Here is a 19576-nt window from a genome sequence, read left to right as displayed (position 1 = left end):
TGATAGTGAGATGTACATCTCTGATGTACGTTTTTTTCTCATAAACTTGATATGGATTATAGAAGCTTCAATTCAAAAAAAACAAAATATTAAATCTAAGCTTAAAAATGCGGTAAAGGAACGTCCTTCTCCATTTGTAAAAATAAAATATTCCATTGGAAAAGTAATTATATATTTTCAAACTGCCATTTTATCAGAGACTAAATGGCTCGTCAGCCTTTGGTTTTCAGATTGCAAGTAAATATTCAGTCAGCCTTTCTCATAATTCTAATGATGCATTTTCCTTTTAGTACATGACCGTGCAACAGGCGAGTTTGGCAGGTGGTGGTAAATAATTGGACCACCTTCCAAAAGGAATTCCCACAGTAATTTCGTGGCTCCTACTTATTCCATTGGAAATGCTTCAAATAGCCCTCTGGGTTACTAGGCTCTTGGTGTTTCTGTTTTGACAAAAAAAAATCTTGGGGTTTAATGAATATGGAGGTCTGGTCCAATTTGGAGTAGATTTGTATGGATGCCTCTACCCTAATACAAACGAATGATGTATCTGTTGCTCCAAGGGCGGATTTGCACACAAAAGTTGAGCGAAATAACTGTAATTGCCCCATGAATGAAGCTGTTGATGCCAAGCATATGGATCAGGACATTTCAGAAGTGAACCAGAAAACCCCTTTCTTTGTTGAAAATAATTGCCTACAGGGAGCAATTGGTGTTCTGAGAGATCATTTGGAAACCCTTGCTGATGCAAGCACATATGAGGAAGTGCAGGCTGATAGTGAGATATACATCTCTGTCCTCAGGGAAGGAGAAGAGCAATTTTATGACATATATGTTGAGGAAATCTCCAAGCTCATAGTACCTACTGGGCAAAGTGCAAATTGAAAATCTTTCCCCCTTGGTTCTCAATAACGTGTTTGAAGAGTAAGGTATGAATCTGAACCCCTGGTACACTGAAATCACTGGTGACAGGAACGCGCATTTGGGCATCTTTCGAGATCAAGCTAATGACATTACTCAAGCCCTTATGTTAGCATCCATGGAAAGTTAGGGTTTGCGTTCAAACAAGTTCATAAAGCTTGACGTAGCAAATGAAGAAAGGGTATCCAAAATTCTGATGTATCAAAGTTCTGTTTACAGTTGGAACGCCCCCCAATCTACAGGACGAAGATGATACAGTTACCATATGTGATAGAGCCTCGAGTATGTGTGATCTCCCTCCCAATCACAATATTGGTATGCAAAATCTGAGCAGTTAGGTAAGGAGAATGGTGATACAAACCAGAGATATCAACTTCATGCCAATTTTTCAATCCATTGGGAAGCTATTGACGTAGTTTTAAATGATTCACAATCCCAAAAATTGCAACAGCAAAGATCTAGGGGAAGGTCATTTGGAGTAGAGCATAAATGCAATAAGAACCATAAATATCATGAGAAGGAAAGGATTGTAAAACATGGACTGTGATTGGTTTAACATGGTGGAAGTTTTCAATGCTAAAATTCAAGAAACAGAGGGGCTTGAAACTCGAAATCTTTAAACAGGATTAGAGGAGGAGCTGCAGATTGTTGATCATGGTTCAAAAATATTTGCTAGTATTTTTTTTTAGTACAAAGACAAATATTTCATAAAATAAAGAATAAAATATCAAATTCAGAAATTTCAAAAGATACGGAGAACATTCAAAGGGTTCAAGAAGAGACTCTGCGATCCATCCTTCCATCTTTGAAATAAAAATCCACTGGTTCAAATCCTCTACAATCAAAGACTATAAGCGAGCAAACTCCTGAGATTTACTATCTTTAATATTGGATGGCTGTCACTGTCCTGAAATCATCAATATGATTCAGCTTCTGCTACAGAATTTACACTCTAAAATCAAACAGTGATGTCAAGTATATGCCATAACAAGTAACAGAAACTAGAAAATTTAATTCCAAGCATGGTTTTCACTAACCAGAGCAGGGGATATTGAAAAAATCTTGTTTTAAAACAAAAGGGGAATGATGAGTACATTGCTAAGCCAAAATATATATACGTGACAAACAATCATATAAAAATGGAAAACTAGTCATAATATGAAATATGAAAACATAAAAAAACAGCATAGCACCACTGATTTGCCATGGGTTCACAGCTCGCTCCGTCTGTGGCCTTTATGTGGTGGCGTGAAACATTTTTTCCCTCCATTTCCATTTTTTAAATCTAATTTAAGTGAAAAAAGACTACCGTAATATGAAAGGCAAGGTGTTACATTTGAATGGATGATAACCATCGACCTACAGAATTCCTATCTAGAGGTTGTTCGTCCCGAATGGAAGTCATGTTTTGGGTGCTGTGGCTCATGAGTTTGCTGCGTTCATTGCCCACTCAGACACTGCAGCGGCCATGGCTTTGTACGAAGAACCCCCTTCTTTCAACGCACTCACGGCCGCCTCCTTCAATTCTTTCACTCTCGCCCTTACCCTCATCCCGCCTTCCCCTTCCATCAACTCCCTAACAACTCTCTACACTTCTCCTCTCTTTACGAAATCATCGCTTTCCGTCTTTGCTGGGATTCCTACTTTAAACTCATCAACCAATAGAAGCCTGTTCATCCTCTGTTCGGCAAAGAGAGGCCAACAGATCATGGGCACTCCATGTGAGATGCTCTCCAGTGTAGAATTCCAACCGCAGTGAGAAAGGAAACCGCCGGTGGATGGGTGAGAGAGAACAGGAATCTGAGGCGCCCATGAAGCAACAACAAGTCCTCGGTCCTGGGTTCGGCTCTCGAATCCCTCGGGTAACAGTTGAGAAATCTCTGTTTCCTCGATAGACAGAAAGCTGCTCGACGGACTGCGCAGCACCCACAGGAAGCGATGGCCACTTGCTTCCAATCCCAAGGCGAGTTCGATCACCTGAGCCCTTGGGAGACCGGTTCCGCTTCCGAAGGAAATGAAGAGAACCGACGAAGGCGGCTGCTTATCTAACCACTTGAGGCAATCCGCCCCTCCATCTTCGACAGGTTTGTCATTGTGTTCAAGTGGCAACGATGATATGAGCGGCCCAACTGGATAAAAGCGGGGCATTCGATCATTATCCGTCGGATTACATATCTTTCCTGCCACCAGCGCTTTGATAGCTTCAGGCTCCAGTTCCTCGAAGGTGTTGATGAAAATGCCCGTCGCTTCCCACAGACGCGAGGAATGGCGGTAAACCCAGTCAAAGACTTCGTCAGACCTGTCCTGAAGGGGAGTCAACATATCTCTGCCAGGGATCGGCAGAGTGCCCGGTACCTCTATTGGAAAATCCATGTCTTTAAACGAAATTGGAATCTCCGAGACGAGCTTTGGAAGAGATAACAGGACTGAAAGCACAGACGCAGGGGAAGTGAAGAATACGTATGTGGGTATGCGGAGCTCGGCGGTCACATCGAGCATAGTGGAGCAGAAAAAATCAGTGATGAAAGCAAAGAGGGGAGAGGCAGAGTGGAGGAGGGATCTGAGAGCATTTTCCACTGATCCTTTGGATTTTTCAAAAAGCTTAGATAAGTTTCGGTTTTCATATGTTGTGCGCCTTCGATCTCCTCCTCCGGCAACTGGATGAAATTGATGTCGAGACCGGAGGACGCCATGGACTTGGAATAAGCATCCATGAGGCGAGGGGAGAACATCCATTTGCAGGTGATAAGGGTGATGGAGAGTCCATGGGTGTCGGAGAGGTGCCTGGTGAGCTCTGCGAGATGAGATGGCCCATTCCCGCGCCAGGAAAAATAGCTACGTGAGGCTTTGGGGTTCCCATGGCTGTTCAGTGTAAATCAGTGCAGCCTCAAACAATAGGGAGCAAGATGATATGTTTGTGGTACGCATCCTACTCCCGGCATATCATTTTATTGTGCCCGCCGCCGGCCCAATATGTCAATGGACCAAGCCTTTCCATTGTGTGCTGAGTAGACATCAAGTTATGCATGGCACCGTATTGTGGAATGCAAGCTCATACCTTGCATAACCTCATAGCCATTGTGGAGTGCAAGCTCATAGCTTGCGTAAGCTCGTTGCAAAACAAAACTGTGTAGGTGGCAGTTGAAAATTCGAATGGCTTCTCTTAATAAATTTTTTATTACTAAAAGTATGTCTGATTTAATGAAGGGGCGACAGGGAAGCACAATTCATTACGTGAACGCTTCTTCCCCATCACGCTGTACACGATCGCTCCAAAACCTTAATAAACTATTAAGGTTCAGTATTTGGTAAACATATTATATCATATGTTCTTCATAAACTAAAATTGTCAGTGTAGTCTAACTCTTCACAAGATTTTGTTTTCGGCATTATTTATATTAATTTACTGTGAAGCAATGTGCACGGTTGATCGAACGGATTATATTGTAATGTTAAGTTTCTCATGATTTTTCATGAATATTTACGTCGTAAGGCGTTTTCCTCTGAAATCAACTTCTCCCACTGCTTTTCTGTCATAATCTTGATCCTCAGATAGATTGTTAGACAATTAAAAGTTTTTCGACCATTAGATGTTACTAATGGTCAAGTACACTAAATCTTGATTTGCAGTATTATAACCATAGTCTCATTTACAATTCTTTCGGTTCGGTGGCTTCGCTGGATGCAACAAATCAATTCGATGGCTCTGCTGGGTGCATACAAAATGGTGGCTGTGGGCCGACCTCGTGATCAGAAAGGCGATATAGTGGGAATATATGATTCCACTTCCATTTCTGCACCCTTGCTAGAGCTCGCCAAGAAAAAACACATGTTCCCTTACCTGCTCACCTGTGGGTCGCAGGTTCTAGTTACAGGTGGGAAGGTCAAAGACGGAGAGGGGCTTTTGCACGAGGTTATTTTATGGGATTTTCAAAAGGTGAAGGCAGACTCCTCTGTTTCTTCATCCTCATGCTGGAAAGAGGTAGCCAGAATGCCTCTGTTTCTTCATCCTCATGCTGGAAAGAGGTCGCCAGAATGCCTCCATCCTTGTGTGAGGATGTTAACAGGACATTGTATAATATTCACAACAAGTATCTGCTTCAAATGCTACAACAGAAAAAACAGGTAATCCAAATATTTCTGAAGATAAAAGGCCTCCAACTCAATCCTCATTGCCCAAAATGCCCTGTGTTTCAACTACTGGACTAGGCCCAAATGGGAAAACAATCAGTGGATTCTTGTACAATTATAGCAGAGATGAGGTTAGTATAGTTTGTGTGTGCCATGGCACATTCTTGTCACCTGCAAAGTTTGTGCAGCATTCAGGTCGTACAAACCTTTCACATCTTGAAAGGCACATTGTTGTCAACCCATCCCCATCTTCAAATGAAGATGCATCAACCCTGCAATGAAAAGTTATCCAAATAAAATCTTGGATGTATACCTAAAAAAAACGTTTCCGTGAAGGATTATCTCTATGTCACTTGCCCCAGAAAAGGTTTTTGAAATTGAGTGACTAGAGATCCAATTTGGAAGCACTCCTCTTCTGCTCACAGAGCAGAATTTTGCTTCTAGACCTGGCAATCCCAAGATTAGGATTCCAATCTCTCTATGGTTTGACCCCTCCTGTGTGACATGATTTCCATTTCCATTCTCTCCGTGCTCTGCCCTATCTGTATAGCATGCAGTTCAATTCAATTACCTTTATGGACGAGTTTCATTTCCAATTTCTTTGTGGTTTGCTCCACTGGTATGGTATGAGTTTCAATTCCAATTTTCTATGGTTCGCTTCACCTGTATGGCATGCGTTTCAATTTGAGTCTCTTTGTGGTTCGTCTCAATGTATGACACAACTTTCAATTCAAATCTCTTTCTGGGTTGCTGCAGTTGGTCTGCTCCACCTCTACGGCTTGATTTTTAATTCCAATCACTCTATGGTTTGGTCCATCTGCATGGCACAAGTTTCAATTCAAGTCTCTTTTTAGGCTTCCCCTCCTGTATGGGATACGTTTAAATTCCAATTTCTCTTTTGTTTGCCCCATTCTTATAGCATAATTTTCAATTTGAGTTTCTCTGTGGTCAACTTCACCTTTATGGCATGAGTTTCGATTCCACTCCCACTGTAGTTTATTGTTTTCTCCACCTCTATGGCATTAGTTTTAATTTGGGTCTCTTTATGATCTGCCCGACCTGTATGGTATGAGTTTCCATTTCAATCTCACTATGGGTTGTCCTACTTGTATGCCACATGTTTATCAAAATTATCTGTTTACTACGTACCCATTCTACTCTTATTTTAGTAGATGGGCTCCATGAAATCTATGCAACCTCTTGCAAACACTCAGTTTTATGATAGAAGTATTCATATATATGATAATAAAAGTAGAAGTCGATCAAATTTAAGTAGATCCAATCTTGGTTCAAGAAGTCGAAACACTGCAAATCACCTTGGGATTCAGTGGTGTGTGGGCTGTTGTTTTAAGGTTGGTTTGATCTCTATGCATTTTCTCGAGTAATTTCATTCAAATTTTCTACATGTACTAAGGATTTACAGTCTGTAGATCCTGATTTTGTTGTCTTGATGGCATGGTGCGTGTCAGGTATCTGAGTCCTCTTTCAGCAGTTCCGCTAGTAAGTCTTGTTGCTCTTGGGCTCTATGAACTTGGGTTCCTGGGGGTAAGTGGACATTGAGCACCATTTCTGTTATGTTCACTTGGCTTAAACAAATTCTATTTTAGAAGCTGATCTCTATTGCACTCACTTGGTATTAAACAAATTTTCTATTTGCTTGAATAGAATTCATATGCTTCAAGTTTCAATGAATGCCATAATTGCATTTGAGTTATATGGGTATAGAATTCCTAAGCTTGAGTGCCCTAGTCCAGCATTTTTGTTAGTTAATATGGAAAGCTGCAGGGTACTCAAAATTACAGTGTGATTACAACTGGTTTGGAACAGAAGGACCTGCTCAAGTATGCTAGCTAACTTGACTAGCACCCATATTGCTTGGATAATTACGGGCTTGATGACGATTTCTATTAAACAAGGTCCATCTGTTGGACTTTCATTTATCTTGAAGTAATAGATATTTTGATTTGATATCTGCAGACTCTTCTTTTGAATGGAGGCAGTGTGTGCTTTTCTGCATCGTAGGTGATTTCTAGACAGATAGTTTGGTTGGAACTTAACACCTGCTTTTACACAGATACTCAGGATGAAATATATTGCATAAACTAGATGAAACAGAAAATGTTTTTGGGAAATGTATTATGAATAAAAAATGTTTCAGAAATGTTTGACTTAGATTAGTCCTGATTTACTCCTAATTATATCGTCTAATATATATTTAAGGTTTAAACTTTTAACACAATAGCATATTATGTACGATCTTTATTAATATTAATCACATTAGTAATAAGCAGTGTTCGGAGTTGGACTGTTTCACAAATGGATCATGGTAAGTTCTGAAAAGAATTATTTCCAGTTTGTTTTGAAACTTCTCTTGTGAAAATTTAAGCTATAATGACTAAATGACATAGCTACTGAATCTTTTTGAATCCAGTGGATTCGATTTTACTTGCGCTGATACACTTTCTAGCTTGAGTAGCTAGCATAGATGAAGTCCTTTCATTTGGTTCAAATGTATTTCAGAAATATTTGCATGCAGTAAAAGTATTAGTGACTAGCATAAGAATGACCTGACTCAAGTGTTGTCAATTTAATGAACTTTAACTCACTAAAATTGACCTGATATGTCTTCAACCAAATCATGTCAGTTTATTCAGCTATTAGTTAATAGCCCAACTCTTAGTTTTTATTTTAACTTTCAACCAGTTAAACTTGCATTTACAATAATAAGTTTTGGGTCCTATCGAAACCAGTTTTGCAATTTTCAATAGATTGATAGGTTTTTCACTTCAAACTTGGAATTTCTTCTGTTCACCAAACACCCATACGTTTGGATATCCATATTACCTGCCTTCAAATTTATGTTTGGATGTATATTTTGTAATATCTATTCTATTTGAATTTCCGTTTTGTTTGAAAATATATCCTCTTTTAAAAAAAAAAAGTCAAATGAAGTGTTGTACTCTGATGTTATTTACAGGTGGGGAAATGCGTTGAAATAGGGCTTCCACAACTTATTTCACTGGTCTTCTTTTCACAGGTAAGGAATTAACCAATTACCATTATGTGTAAACTTCTAGAGTGTATCTCTCTAGATATATATCATATATCTTGTTCCTAGTCTTTCCATGCTTTTTTAAATCTGTTGTATTAAATGATTTGTAATTGGAAAGATTGTGGCACTAATTTGTTGCAGAATGAAACTAACTGATTAAACTCTTTTGTCCTCCCTTTCAGTATGGTCGACATATCAAGACTCGTAAGAAGCCTTTATTTGAGCGTTTTGCCATCATAATTGCAGTTGCTATTGTGTGGGCATATGCCCATATTCTCACTGTAGGTGGAGCATACAAGCATACCCCTCAAAGGACCCAAGCCCATTGCCGAACAGACCGTTCTAGACTAGTTAGTGGTGCCAAATGGTATGCATTCTTACAAGAAGCATGCATACTAATTGTCATGTCACTTCATACAGTACGTTCTCATGCAAAGCCTCAGCATGGTCTTTATTATTCTGCAGGATAAGTGTTCCATATCCATTTCAATGGGGAGGACCTGTTTTTGATGGAGGACAGTCTTTTGCAATGATGGCTGCAACATTTGTGTCTCTTGTTGAGGTCTGCCTACTTGCCATATATCAGATATACTTTCTTCTCTTTTATTTTCTTTATCCCGTTGACATTTCTGATAGTTATCTATGGGTTTCTATTTAAAAACAAAATTGGGTATTGACTACTATTTTTTTTTCCTTTCATAAATTTGCAGTCTACTGGCGCATTCTATGTTGTTTCAAGGTTTGCAAGTGCCACACCTCCCCCTCAATCTATCATCAGCCGTGGTATAGGCTGGCAGGTAAGGAAATGGATGCGTTGCTTTCACCCTTATGGCTTCAGGTAATTGGAAGATTGTATCATTGTCGTTGATGGAATGTAATGGTCCTCTCTACAGGGAATTGGAATTTTATTGGATGGGATGTTTGGAACTGGAAATGGGTCCACAGTATCAGTGTAAGAACCAGGCAACTTGACCCATTTCTGGCAACTTTAGCTGCAACTTGACCCATTTCTGGCAATACTAGCTCTGAAATTTGTCTTATCTTAGGAATTTGCAGTGAGAATGCTGGTCTTTTGGGGTTGACATGAGTTGGGAGTCGCAGGGTGCTCCAGATATCAGCAGGATTTATGATATTCTTCTCTGTTCTTGGTGATAATCAACTCAAGTTGGGATATTGTTCTCATTTTGGGGTTTATTCCCTAGTCAAGGATTTTGCATTGCTAATTTCATGTTAATGTGTTCCAGGAAAATTTGGAGCAATCTTTGCTTCTATTCCAGCACCCATTGTCGCTGCCGTGTACTGTCTCCTCTTTGGTTATGTTGGGATGTATACGGTGTACACAAATCCTATGTGCTGGGCTGCAAAGTCAGTCAACTAGTAGTATCTTAGCTATTGCCATAATGTATAATGGATGTATGCATAAAAGCTTAAGGTTAACTCATATTGGCAGACACTTAGTTTGTACAATGCAATTTCAACATATTAGGGTAAAACAACAATTCATTGGGTACCTATATTGGCAGACAGTTTGTACGATGCAGCTTTAAAATTGTAGGGTAGAACAACAATTCTTTGGGTTTTGCCTCATGTCTGAAATTTTTTGTATTCTTGATGAGAAGCTGGTGGGGGTCTCAGTTTCCTTCAATTTTGCAATCTAAATAGTTTCAGGATGAAGTTCATCTTGGGCTTCTCTCTATTTTTGGGATTATCAGTACCACAGTACTTCAATGAATTTACAGTTTCTTCTAGTCATGGTCCACTCCACACTCATGGACGATGGGTAGGGTTCTTACAACTTCTTTCAGGGACTAAATTGAAAATTTTTGGCTAGCAGTTCGTTGTGGCAACATTCCCTTCATTCTTCAAATTTCAATGTTTTTAACTTTAAACATTTTTTAATGGCTTTTTTAACAGTTCAATGACATTATCAATGTGATTTTCTCGTCACCACCTTTAGTTGTTGGCCGCGTAGCATTGTTTTTGGATAACACTCTACATATGGGGGAGAGTTCAACAAGGAAAGACAGAGGCCATCATTGGTGGGATAAGTTCCGTTCATTCAAAACCGATCCTAGAAGTGAAGAGTTTTATGCTCTCCCTTTCAACTTGACCAAGTTTTTCCCATCTGTGTGAGAATGAAAGTCTATTTTAGAGGTGGGGTCTCTGTTTTATCAATAGCCTTGGTGCATTTGGAGAATAATTAGAGTGTCTTCAATTCAGAAAGAGACAACTTCACAGTGTGAAATCTAAGATGTCTATATTTTATATCTATCACTTTGATAGGGAACTGCTTTCACGAATTATCTTAAATGGATGCCTCTGTGCCCTGGTCAATCATTTTCAGAGCACTTCAAGATCACCGTTCTTGGCAAGCAGCAAAAGGAGAATAATGAAAAGGAAAAGTACATTTCAGACTCTTAGAGTGGTCAATATGCTATCTTGAATCCAATTCAAAAGAGGCATGTTGTGCATAGAGTAGTTTATTTTTCTAAGTACTTTTGAAGATGCAACAGAATTTTTTTGTTGTTGGTGCTTCAAATTGAGCCAATGAGCATTTATCTAGAACTCGAGAGTCATATAGAGTCATTTTATAGTAATGATATCTTAAGCCCCCTTGCAAAGGCATTAGTAGGAACTAGCAGTACAATTGCTTTCTGATATTCTCCACGCATAATGCGAGAATTATTAGTTATTCATAGCACATGTTTAAAATATAATTTTTTTGGTAAACGTTGTTTGCCTTTGAAATAAAGGCTTTAGCTCCTGTTGACAGGGCACTTTAGGCTTACCATTAACTTTAGCTTCATGATTTTCTTTCAAAATGAGTGTATGGAAATTATTGCAGCAAAAATGAAATTACATTGGAAAAGTAACGAAAAATATAGTACGGCTTTTCAGATGGCATTCCATGCAATGTATCACAGATTTCTTTTGGGCATTGTCATCTATTCTTTTGTACTTTTTATTATGTTCTACATATGGGGGATTTTTTTCTTATGCATTTTATGCATCATGATCAGATATGCTTACTATTGTTAGCTTCATCCTAGGTATATACTTTTCAGTTTTTCATGACAGAATCATTTGTAGTTCTCCTGGGGGTAGGTAGCATTCACACATGTTGCCACCAATATAACAGGGGCCGCTAGAGTTGCAAGATCATCCCCATGTTGTAAACTTTATCTGATAACATAACAACAAAGGGAAATTCTGAACATCCATTGCATCTACCTTGTTTTTTAAGAAAGTTCTGAGCATTCTTGGATTGAATGTTTGCTTTGGAGATTGTACATGTTGGTGGAAGAGAGTAAAAGGAAGGTCATCTTCTCTCTGTATTGTTATCGCTAGGCCATCACATGTAGAATATTTCTACACCTTTCTAACCAAGTATAAGTTATGTAGTAGTATTAGAACCTGAAAATGTTAGATCCTTGTGTACCTTCAATTGATGCAATGATGCTTCAGCCATATTGGTCGATTCCAAAAAAAAAGGGTTGAATAGTCATCTTATCTTGGGAATTTGCAGTGAGAATGCTGGTCTTTTGGGGTTGACATGAGTTGGGAGTCGCAGGGTGCTCCAGATATCAGCAGGATTTATGATATTCCTCTCTGTTCTTGGTGATAATCAACTCAAGTTGGGATATTGTTCTCATTTTGGGGTTTACTCCCTAGTCTAGGATTTTTCATTGCTAATTTCATGTTAATGTGTTCCAGGCAAATTTGGAGCAATCTTTGCTTCTATTCCAACACCCATTGTCGCTGTCATGTACTGTCTCCTCTTTGGTTATGTTGGTATGTATACGGTGTACACAAATCCTATGTGCTGAGCTGCAAAGTCAGTCAACTAGTAGTATCTTAGCTGTTGCCATAATGTATAATGGATGTATGCATAAAACCTTAAGGTTAACTCATATTGGCAGACACTTAGTTTGTACAATGCAATTTCAACATATTAGGGTAAAACAACAATTCATTGGGTACCTATATTGGCAGACAGTTTGTACGATGCAGCTTTAAAATTGTAGGGTAGAACAACAATTCTTTGGGTTTTGCCTCATGTCTGAAATTTTTTGTATTCTTGATGAGCAGCTGGTGGGGGTCTCAGTTTCCTTCAATTTTGCAATCTAAATAGTTTCAGGACGAAGTTCATCTTGGGCTTCTCTCTATTTTTGGGATTATGAGTACCACAGTACTTCAATGAATTTACAGTTTCTTCTGGTCATGGTCCACTCCACACTCATGGACGATGGGTAGGGTTCTTACAACTTCTTTCAGGGACTAAATTGAAATTTTTTGGCTAGCAGTTCATTGTGGCAACATTCCCTTCATTCTTCAAATTTCAATGTTTTTAACTTTAAACATTTTTGAATGGCTTTTTTAACAGTTCAATGACATTATCAATGTGATTTTCTCGTCACCACTTTTAGTTGCTGGCAGCGTAGCATTGTTTTTGGATAACACTCTACATATGGGGGAGAGTTCAACAAGGAAAGACAGAGACCATCATTGGTGGGATAAGTTCCGTTCATTCAAAACCGATCATAGAAGTGAAGATTTTTATGCTCTCCCTTTCAACCTGACCAAGTTTTTCCCATCTGTCTGAGGATGAAACTCTATTTTAGAGGCGAGGTCTCTGTTTTGTCAATAGCCTTGGTGCATTTGGAGAATAATTAGAGTGTATTCAATTCAGAAAGAGACAACTTCATAGTGTGAAATCTAAGATGTCTATATTTTATATCTATCACTTTGATAGGGAATTGCTTTCACGAATTATCTTAAATGGATGCCTCTGTGCCTTGGTCAATCATTTTCAAAGCACTTCAAGATCATCGCTCTTGGCAAGCAGCAAAAGGAGAATAATGAAAAGAAAAAGTGCATTTCAGACTCTCAGAGTGGTCAATATGCTATCTTGATTCCAATTCAAAAGAGGCATGTTGTGCATAGAGTAGTTTATTTTTGTAAGTACTTTTGAAGATGCAACAGAATGTTTTTGTTGTTGGTGCTTCAAATTGAGCCAATGAGCATTTATCTGGAACTCGAGAGTCATATAGAGTCATTTTATAGTAATTATATCTTAAGCCCCCTTGCAAAGGCATTAGTAGGAACTAGCAGTAAAATTGCTTTCTAATATTCTCCACGCATAATGCGAGAATTATTAGTTATTCATAGCACATGTTTAAAATATAATTTTTTTGGTAAACATTGTTTGCCTTTGAAATAAAGGCTTCAGCTCCTGTTGACAGGGCACTTTAGGCTTACCATTAACTTTAGCTTCATGATTTTCTTCCAAAATGAGTGCATGGAAATTATTGCAGCAAAAATGAAATGACATTGGAAAAGTAACGAAAAATATAGTACGGCTTTTCAGATGGCATTCCATGCAATGTATCACAGATTTCTTTTGGGCATTGTCATCTATTCTTTTGTACTTTTTATTATGTTCTACATATGGGGGATTTTTTTCTTATGCATTTTATGCATCATGATCAGATATGCTTACTATTGTTAGCTTCATCCTAGGTATATACTTTTCAGTTTTTCATGACAGAATCATTTGTAGTTCTCCTAGGGGTAGGTAGCATTGACACATGTTGCCACCAATATAACAGGGGCCGCTAGAGTTGCAAGGTCATCCCCATGTTGTAAAATTTATCTGATAACATAACAACAAAGGGAAATTCTGAACATCCATTGCATCTACCTTGTTTTTTAAGAAAGTTCTGAGCATTCTTGGATTGAATGTTTTCTTTGGAGATTGTACATGTTGGTGGAAGAGAGTAAAAGGAAGGTCATCTTCTCTCTGTATTGTTATCGCTAGGCCATCACATGTAGAATATTTCTACACCTTTCTAACCAAGTATAAGTTATGTAGTAGTATTAGAACCTGAAAATGTTAGATCCTTGTGTACCTTCAATTGATGCAATGATGCTTCAGCCATATTGGTTGATTCCAAAAAAAGGGGTTCGATAGTTAGTATATCATTTGAATAGATACCCTCCACGTGTGGGTGCCTTGAACCAATAACATGGAGATGTGTGCAAGGGAACCTATTCAAATGGAGATACATCAATAGGTGGAGCACTCCAATGAAACAAATTCCATAATAAGTTGACTGGTTTACTTCTTAAGGAAGATGCTTGTTCTTTTAAATATAGGCTGGAAAAGGTCAGTCCCTTGGTTTACTTGTTTGCTCAATTGCCTTCTTAAGGAAGATGCTTGTTCTTTTAAATATAGGTTGGAAAAGGTCAGTCCCTTGGTTTACTTGTTTGCTCAATTGCTGGGGGAATGTACCATTTGGAGGAAGATGCAAGTATTTGGAATGGCCTACGAAGGTTGGAGTACCCACTTTGGGGCCCCACACATATTTGAAAGTGTTTCTTGCAGAAGTATTTACCCTTGAAGCGCCTTTGGAAGATGGATGTTAAGCATTGAAGCCCTTTGTTTCCAATGTTTATGGAGGTATTCCTCTCTTTGGGGGCTATTTGGTGTAGAGTATTGTACATGTGGCATAAAAAAAACTCAATTTTTATATACAAATCTGTGGAATAAGTTCTCCCTCTGGCAACTGTTTTTTTAACCCATTACAGCCCTAGAGTCAGTCCTCCAACAACAATGCATCTTTCCACTTCAAAAATACTATTATTTTTTATTGCAACTACACATATAACATAAAACTTAAAAGGTAATTGGAACAAACCTAATAGTATATAATATATATTGTCAAACAAAACATACCATAAACCTCAAACTTCAGTATATAGGAACAAAGAAACCCTACCAATAATTAATCTTCTACATGACTTGGACATATATAAATTTTTTATCCATTATTATTTGCTTAATTTTGAAAACCAAAGTAATTTTTTTTATCAAAATTCTACGAGGCTTATTTGTTAATTAGGTAGCTGATCTATTTCATTATGTACTCTGCAATGCTTGATGACAAACTATGAAAGGTTCATAACTTTGCTATCATGAATGTGTTTTTTTTTCCTTTTTCTTGATTTTGTCAATGATTAGGAATTACGGGGGTGTTGATTATAGTTTTAGTTGTAGCCTTTCAACTTTTTGGGCTTATTTTTTTATATCAAACATTTGTGCAGGGTTTCAACGAAATAACATTTCATTGAGTATGTATTTACAAATAAGTGATTTTGGGATCAAATCCCATAAAGTAATTTTATATTTGCTCTTCAAATTCTTTCAAGTTTTTGAAAGTAAAACCAATGAATTATCAATATAATTTTACCATAATAAAAAACAATTAGAAAGACTTTAACCAGCTCAAATTGCTCATCTCTATCTCTTCTAGAAAACTTCCCATATAAAAATATTGGGAGTATCCAAAAAGAAAACTTTTAATTAAGTAGGAATTTATACAAAAATTATTATTTTAATCAAATTAAAACTTTTCCAATTCAACAATTCCAATTTAATAATCTTATCGGCCTCTCTTTGTACCTTTTGGGACAATTGCTAGTATATACACCAACCATGTACTGGATTGATAGGTTGATTTTAAAGTGTACAGGGCAATTGTAACAAAATGACATGAGAGTCTTTCAAAAAACCACATAGTAAATAAATATACATAATAGATGAATATATATTTTAATTTAATGATTATATTTTCCAACAACGGCACTCAAAACCACATAGTAAATAAATATACATAATAGAGGAATATATGTTTTTCTTATGACTATTATGTATTTTGAGTATTGATTGGTCTATATTAGTCAATTTTAATGGACTACCCTTCCTAGAAGTCACCATATACAGAAGTGTATAAAGACTTCTTAAGAAAAGGAACACATCATTATTGCTCCAAAATTCTCCGTAGAGCCAACTTTTCATTTCCGTCATCAATTGAGAGTACCTATTTCTTGAGTCTCTGGTGTCTTCTATAGACATAGTCTTCACCTCTATCATTTTATTGGATTCCCTAAGTTCTCTTAAATCTTCCATTATCAGGGAACTGCAACCATAGATTTTTATTTTTTGAAGTGTTTTCAAATTGAAATAACTCTTTGGAAATACCTTCAATGCTGAGCATTCTATTATGATGAACGTTTCAAGTACTAGCATTGCTCCTTACTTTACGATTGGCAACTCTTCTAATTCATGTAACCCAACAATTGAAAATATCTTCAATAAAGAAAATGCCTCCTTGTCACCGAATTCCTGAGGAAACCTCTTTAATCTAGAGCATTCAATTATTTCCAATCGTTGCAGATTGTTGAGCTTATGCAGATGTGAAAGTTCTTCCAACATATTACACTTGTATAATATAAGACTAGTCATATTCTGAAAAGCACAAAAACTATTTTCCATTCTAACCAAGTCAGGACACTCCATGTACAATTTTCTCATATACAGTTTTCTCAGCTTTGACATATTATTCATGTCACTCGGCAGAGATCTCACCTTTGTGAGCTCTAACACGAGGGTGTTCATTTCAATCATATTCCCTAATGTGCCTTCCCTAATAACGCCCCCATTGTTTGTTAAATGGAGCCTGGTGAGTTGCTTTAAGTTGGCCAGACGCTAATGCTGGCCACTTTTTTCCATTTCTTGGGCTCACCTTTTTCCCATAGATTGGTGCATCCATACATTGTCAAACCCTGCAAAGAGGTGAGCCTTGAGATGCTGCAAGGTAGATACTGCAAATGACCACATTTATCCATGGCTAGATGCCTTAAAGATTTCAAATTATGAAGGGTAAACAGTAATTCTGTGATTCTAGAGCGGCTTAGATCAAGGATCTCCAGGTTTCCAAGATTTGTAAGAGATGCAGGTAGAAAGTTGATGGGCATACCTAATAAAAAGAGGCATCTTAGTTGTTTCAAACACCCCACACTCTCCGGTAATTACTGCACTGACGTCCCACTCAAATCCAGAACAGAGACCATTCTCCCAATAACCCCTTTTGGAATTTTTGTTAGACATTTGTTACCATCTATTAACAATGAACATAGTTTCAGAACTCTCGTTGACTCAGGGACCGAACACAGTTTGTCATTACAGAACAAAATCTGACTGCATCTGGAACATTCATTTTCATTCAACGTGCTCAAATCTTGACCCACATGGCAAAAGAAAGTTTCTTCGGCCTCGGCAACACAGATTCCCAAATCGCGCAGGAAGTTGTGTATCCTGAAGAAGACTGCACCCACCAATGCTTCTCACAACGGGTTCAATCAAACAATGATCTACCAAAAGGTTGAGTAAACCCCTCCCACTGCGAATGGGTTGTAGCTAAGTTGATGGCGATATTTTCGTGCCAGCAGCCCTTCTCCCACCCACAATGGAATCACATGGTTGGCATGAATAATTTGGTCTTCTCTGAATGTTGCGGCCATGTATAGAAAGCATAATTCCAAATGAATATCACATTTAACTCATGGAATAGAGATGCAAGTGTCCAATCTATGCTTTATTGTCCGCTTTTGCATGCAATTTTCTTTATTCATTCTTATTTTCAATGACCATTTACATTTATGCCTTACGACGTTTCTTTTGCAACATCTGGTGCAAATGCTAGTTTTATCAATTTCCGGTGAAACAACGGGTATCATGCATTGAGCATATTATATTATAATGTTTAGATGATGAGGAAAGAAGACGGATTGGATAAATTCACAACGCTACAGTTTTCCCATGTTTTTGGCATTAAATTTGAAGATCTTAATAAATTGGGGTGTTGTTTAATTATTTTATATTTTGAATTTTTGTTAGAATTTGAATTTTGATATTGTGTAATTATTTTATGTTTTGAGTGTTCAGTTAGAATTTGAATTTTAACGTTTCATTGCATTATATATTTTTATTATTTAAATTTTCAATATATAAATAAATTTAAAGCTTAAAACTATATAATATATTATTTAAACTTATAATTTTAACACATCTTTCTAAATTTAAAAATTAATTTCAAAAAAACATATGTAATAATTAAGCACGAGGTTCTTTTTATGGTGAGGATTTTTCTTAGGACATTGTCTATAAATTTGTAAGCCTCTGTGTCATATTCTTCGACTCACTTTCGGGACAGTCTTAGTACGACCAAAGTTCAGCCCTTTCTCCGTTAATTCTTTGGTTGTACTCACTGTAAGTTCTGTCATGCTTTCCTTCCATGCGATCCACGACAGACCTGAAGGAGTAACGAATAGGCAAAACTTGTTTCTATATCGCCTCCAGCAACTCATATTTCTAATGCTTGCCTTCCACGCAAACCACAATAGGCCTGAAGGAGTAACGAATAGGCAAAACTTGTTTCTATATTGCCTCCAGCAACTGATATTTCTAATGATGTTGCAGCCCCTAGAACTGCTTAGATGAATGACGACCAAAAACCCCTGAATGCCGAAACTGAACCGAAGCATGATAATGCCATGATGTTAGAGACTGCCTCTCCTCAAAATCAAATGTTGCGGTTGTGGTAGAAAACCTTGAATATGGATCGCGATCTCCACCACGAAGCAATTTTTCAAAGAATAGATTCGCGGAGAGAAAAAAACACAGGATTGGATTGCAATCTCCCCCACGCACAAGTTTATTGAAAAATAGATAGGTAGAGAGCATTAAATTATCACATGAAAATCTAGGAATTAATATTAATTTGGGTTTATAATATCAATCGTGCTCAACTATGCTTAACCATAACCAACCATGCTCAACCATGGTCAATCATGGTCGGATCTTGCATGATGACAATAATTGTCTCCATATAAAAATCATGGACAATCACGGCCAACCATGGTCAACCATGGTTGATCATTGTTAACCATGTTTTATAGAATCAAACATGGTCAAACATGTTCGAACGCCACAGTGTGACAAAGATTGTCTCGATATGAAAATTAATCATGATGAACCATGTTCCAACGTCGCATTGTGACAAAAATTGTCTTGATATGAAAATCAACCATGGTCAACCATGGTCCAACATGACATTGTGATAAGGATTGTCTCAATATGAAAATCAACCATGGTCAATCATGTTGATTTTAATGTTTATAATATTTATCTTAGGGTTTATATATATTGGTTTTATAATATTAGTCCCTTCAGTTTAATATTATTCTCTCTGGTTCATAATCCCTTGGGGTTTTAGTATGAATCCCTTGGGTATATTATTCCCTTGAGTTTATAATACCAATCCATTGGGTTTATAATATTAAACATGGTCAACCATGGTCAACCATAGTTGACCATGTTCAAACATGGTCAAACCATATGGATATGAAAATCAACCATGGTCCAACATGGCATTGTGATACAAATTGTCTCAATATGAAAATGAGCCATGGTCAACCATGGTTATTTTAGTGTTTATATTATTTATGTTAGGGTTAATATACGTTGGGTTTATAATACTAGTCACTTGGGTTTAATATTATTCCCTTAGGTTCATAATCCCTTGGGGTTTTAGTATTAATCCCTTGGGTTTAAAATATCAATCCCTTGGATTT

At 37.4% G+C, this 19576-nt stretch overlaps 2 pseudogenes; one reads left to right on the top strand and one right to left on the bottom strand.

The window, feature by feature from the left end:
* Positions 1–2050: 2050 nt before the first annotated feature.
* LOC149158368 (UDP-glycosyltransferase 72B1 pseudogene) lies at positions 2051–3793 on the bottom strand (annotated as a pseudogene).
* An 825-nt stretch (positions 3794–4618) lies between these two features.
* Positions 4619–12704, top strand: LOC149158367 (nucleobase-ascorbate transporter 6-like; annotated as a pseudogene).
* The last annotated feature ends 6872 nt before the right edge of the window (positions 12705–19576 follow it).

The sequence above is a fragment of the Pinus tabuliformis genome, chromosome 5_2, assembly GCF_031772625.1.
Source record: "Pinus tabuliformis cultivar Carrire ecotype Pingquan chromosome 5_2, CPIR1, whole genome shotgun sequence".
NCBI lineage: Eukaryota > Viridiplantae > Streptophyta > Pinopsida > Pinales > Pinaceae > Pinus > Pinus tabuliformis.
This window is presented reverse-complemented; position numbering and strand designations above follow the sequence as displayed.